This window comes from Trichosurus vulpecula, chromosome 1 (genome assembly GCF_011100635.1).
Source record: "Trichosurus vulpecula isolate mTriVul1 chromosome 1, mTriVul1.pri, whole genome shotgun sequence".
Classification (NCBI taxonomy): domain Eukaryota; kingdom Metazoa; phylum Chordata; class Mammalia; order Diprotodontia; family Phalangeridae; genus Trichosurus; species Trichosurus vulpecula.
The window spans coordinates 360,562,369-360,567,634 of NC_050573.1; positions in this window are offsets into that span (position 1 = coordinate 360,562,369).

Here is a 5,266-nt window from a genome sequence, read left to right on the forward strand (position 1 = left end):
CCCTATTACCTCTAAGATAAAATTAAATCCTATGTTTGGCGTTCAATGCCCTTCATATTATGGCCACCTCCTACCTTTCTAGTCTTACGCTCCACCCCCGCCCCCATCCCCACACCACCTTTACATACTGTGCAATACAGTATCAGTGATCTCTTTGCTGTTTCTCCCATACAAATACTCCATCTCCCTTCTCCAAGTATTTTCACTGGATATTCCTCATGCCTGGAATATGCTCCCTTTTAATCTCCACCTTCTGGCTTCCCTGACTTCAAGTACCAGTTAAAATTCCACATTCCATGAAAAATCTTTTTTGATCCCCTTTAATGCTAGTGTCTTCCTTCTATTGACTGTCTCTAATCTATCCTGTATATAGCCTGTTTGTACAAAGTTGTTTTCATGTTTATCTCTCATTAGATTGTGAGTTCCTCAAGAGTAGAGGCCATCTCTGGGGTGAGAATGGAGAGGGAAGGGGAAAAAAGGAGAAAAAGAAATTTACAGGATAACTTTATTATATATTTAAAAGAAATAACAAGTCATACATAATGGATTTGCAATTTCATGTGCAATCATCGTATTTTTACTATACTATTTTATGGAAATGCTTTTTTATTCCATAAATTAAAAATAAAATAGATAATTAAAAATAAGTGGGAACAGAATTGCAGAACAGTAAAAATACTAATGTGTAAAGTTTGCATTTTATTATATTTTTTTCTTTTCCTTTTTTATTTAATATATTTAGTTTTCAGCATTTATTTTCACAAGAGTTTGAATTACAAATTTTCTCCCCATTTCTACCCTCCCCCCACTCCAAGATGGCTTATATTCTGGTTGCCCTGTTCCCCAGTCAGCCCTCCTTTCTGTCACCCCACTCCCCTCCCATCCCCTTTTCCCTTCCTTTCTTGTAGGGCAAGATAAATTTCTATGCCCCCTTGCCTGTGTATCTTATTTTCTAGTTGCATGCAAAAACTTTTTTTTTGTTTTTGAACGTCTAGTTTTTAAAAACTTTTGAGTTCCAAATTCTCTCCCCTCCTCCCTTCCCACCCACCCTCCCCAAGAAGTCAAGCAATTCAACATAGGCCACATGTGTATCATTATGTATAACCCTTCCACAATACTCATGTTGTGAAAGACTAACTATATTTTGCTCCTTCCCAACCCATCCCCCTTTATTGAATTTTCTCCCTTGACCCTGTCCCCTTTTGAAAGTGTTTGTTTTTGATTACCTCCACCCCCATCTGCCCTCCCCTCCATCATCCCCCCCTTTTTTTAATCTTCTTCCCTCTTCTTTCCTGTGGGGTACGATACCCAATTGGGTATGTATGGTATTCCCTCCTCAGGCCAAATCTGATGAGAGCAAGATTCACTCATTCCCCCCTCACCTGCCCTCTCCCCTCCTCCCACAGAATTGCTTCCTCTTGCCACCTTTATGCGAGATAATCCACCCCATTCTATCTCTCCCTATCTCCCTCTCTCAGTATGTTCCTCTCTCAACCCTTAATTTGATTTTACTTCATCTTCAACTCACCCTGTGTCTGCTCTCTCTCCTATATATATATATATATATATATATATATATATATATATATACACACACACATAGATATATACATACATACACATTCACTTATATATATATATACACACACATAAACATATATACATATATGCATATTCCCTTCAGCTACCCTAATACTGAGGTCTCATGAATCATACATGTCATCTTTCCATGTAGGAATGTAAACAAAACAGTTCAACTTTAGTAAGTCCCTTGCAATTTCTTTTTCTTGTTCTTTTTCTTGATTACCTTTTCATGCTTCTCTTGATTCTTGTGTTTGAAAGTCAAATTTTCTATTCAGCACTGGTCTTTTCACTGAGAAAGCTTGAAAGTCCTCTGTTTTATTGAAAATCCGTATTTTGCCTTGGAGCATGATACTCAGTTTTGCTGGGTAGGTGATTCTTGGTTTTAATCCTAGCTCCATTGACCTTCGGAATATCGTATTCCAAGCCCTTTGATCTCTTAATGTAGAAGCTGCTAGATCTTGGATTATTCTGATTGTGTTTCCTCAATACTCAAATTGTTTCTTTCTGGCTGCTTGCAGTATTTTCTCCTTGATTTGGGAGCTCTGGAATTTGGCGACAATATTCCTAGGAGATTTCTTTTTGAGATCTATTTGAGGAGGTGATCGGTGGATTCTTTCAATTTCTATTTTTCCCTGTGGCTCTAGAATATCAGGGTAGTTCTCCTTGATAATTTCTTGAAAGATGATATCTAGGCTCTTTTTTTGATCTTGGCTTTCAGGTAGTCTAATAATTTTTAAATTATCTCTCCTGGATCTATTTTCCAGGTCAGTGGTTTTTCCAATGAGATATTTCACATTGTCTTCCATTTTTTCATTCCTTTGGTTCTGTTTTATAATATTTTGATTTCTCATCAAGTCACTAGCTTCCACTTGCTCCAATCTAATTTTTAAGGTAGTATTTTTTTCAGTGGTCTTTTGGATCTCCTTTTCCATTTGGCTAATTCTGCCTTTCAAGGCATTATTCTCCTCATTGGCTTTTTGGAGTTCTTTTGCCATTTGTGTGGGTCTATTTTTTAAGGTGTTGTTTTCTTCAGTATATTTTTCAGTATTTTTTTGGGTCTCCTTTAGCCAGTCATTGACTTGTTTTTCATGGTTTTCTCTCATCCTTCTCATTTCTCTTCCCAATTTTTCCTCTACTTCTCTAACTTGCTTTTCCAAATCCTTTTTGAGCTCTTCCATGGCCTAGGACCAGTTCATGTTTTTCTTGGAGGCTTTTGTTGTAGGCTCTTTGACTTTGTTGACTTCTTCTGGGTGTATGTTTTGGTCTTCTTTGTCACCGAAGAAAGATTCCAAAGTCTGAGACTGAATCTGGGTGCGTTTTCGCTGCCTGGCCATCTTCCCAGCCAACTTACTTGACCCTTGAGTTTTTCAGCAGGGTATGACTGCTTGTAGAGTAAAGAGAACTATGTTCCAAGCTTGGGGGGATGTGCCAGCTCTGCCACGCCAGCACTCCTCCTTCCCCAAGAACCCCCAACCCAGACTGGACTTAGACCTTCAGCAGGCTCTGCCCTCCTGCTCTGATCTGCCACTTAATTCCTCCCACCAGGTGGGCCTGGGGCCAGAAGCAAGTGCAGCTGTAGTTCTGTAGTTGCCCCACCTCCGCTGCCCCCGGGGCAGTGGCTGAACAGCAAAGTCTATCACCCTGTCGCCAGCAGCTTTTCCCACTAACCTTCTCTGTTGTCTTTGGTATTTGTGGGTTGAGAAGCCTGGTAACTGCTGCAGCTCACTGACTCAGGGCACTAGGGCCTGTTCCGCCTGGCTTCTGGTTTGGTTGGTCCGCGTGGCCCACTCTTGGCTCTGCTCCGCTCCCCTCCGCTCCCAGCTCCGTGCGGGATAGACCTTACCCAGAGATCATCCAGGCTGTCCTGGGCTAGAGCCCAGCTTCCGTCCACTATTTTGTGGGTTCTGCAGTTCTTCTCTGTTGTCTTTGGTGTTTATGGGTTGAGAGAAGTCTGGCAACTGCCACAGCTCACTGATTCAGGGCGCTAGGGCCCGCTTTGCCCGGCTCCTGGTCTGGTTGGCCCGTACTGCCCACGCTGGGCTCTGCTCCGCTCTGCTCTGCTCCCAGCGACATGCACCTTCATCCTGAAACAAACACCCATCTTTTGAATACCAATATTTTCCCAGAGTTGTTGTAAAACTTCAGGTCATGGAAAACCACAATCTCCCAAGAATCAAAGTTGAGTATCACACAAAAGCAATGGAGAGGTATGTGGTGAGCATGAGTAGGCTACAATACATTACAACCAAAGAATTGTGCAGAAGTAGCATTATGGATTGGTTCAATGTCTAGACCCCAGTAGTAATCACTAATGACTCATCTTAGAAGGAGGTCTTGAATGGAGTGCCCCAGGTATCTATGCTTGATCCTGTGATGTTGAACATATTTGTTAGTGACTTGAGTTAGGCAGAATTGGCATACTCACCAAATTTGCAAATGACACAAACCTGAGAAGAAAAACTAAAATACTAGGCACAGGGTTTATAGTCAAAAAGATTTTTGAGGTCTGGACCAGGGGTTAGCAAACTATAGACTGCAAATCAAATCCATCCCATCACCTGTTTTGTATGGTCTGCAAGATAAGTGTTTCTTTGAACACTGAGTCAAGTCTAATAAGGTGAAATATACTTCAGGATTTCAAAACATCCTTTGATGAATTTGTGGACACAACTGTCCTTAATGTGGGCACAACTGTGAAAGCATGGACCACCACCCATCAATACCAATTTGTGGGCAACTCTTATTTAAATGATCCTGTAAATCCTCTGAGAAGAGGATTTAACACCCAATGTGCTAAGACATATTTCTTTTAGATCTCTTGAGATTGCATACATGTCATGGAAGGTGTCCATTGGTTGTACCTAGCTCTAATTTTATTATTATCCCTTCTTCTTTTCCAGTCTTTGATGATATCCTTTATTTTGTTTCTATTTTGTAATGAATTCTTCATTAATATGGTAATATGTCATAGCCTACTTATGGCAACACATACCTTCCTGTTGCCTTCTGGGTGATCCTCAACTTAATTCTTCAGACACTAATATTCCATGACATGACCATATGACACCTTCTGAGGAATATTGGTATTAGAAAGATGGATCTTTGTTTCAGAGAGAAGTCAGGGTTGTTATAAACATTTTGAAATTTCGTGAAGATAATCTAGCTCACTGTCTACTCAGTCTTCAATTCTGGGTATACTGTCTGTCTAAAGTACATAGACTAATAGGGGATCTATATGGACCATCTATACCACATGGTATGTCAGTGTCCTGACAACAAGCATTCTTTATTCATTAGGTTTTTTTGTGTAGATAGTTAGGCTTAATTCTTTATGGATTCCGTTTAAGAGACTCAGCAACGGTCTAGGGCTTTGCTGCAATTAGCACAACATCATTTTGAAATAGGAACTTCTAGAGGGCCTCATCATATATTGAGAATCAATCGATAAATATTAAGTGTCTACTGTGTGCCAGGTATTTTGCTAAGCAATGGGGATACAAAAAGGGGGAAAAGACAGTCCCTGTCTTCAAGGAGCTTATGATCAAACGGGGGAAACAACACACAAATGACTACACAAAGCAAGCAACATACCGGATAAGTTACAGAGAATCTTCATTCTATTTGAAGTCTATATTTAGATATCCTCCATTAGGTTGACAAACACCTTTGGTAAGAATATGTC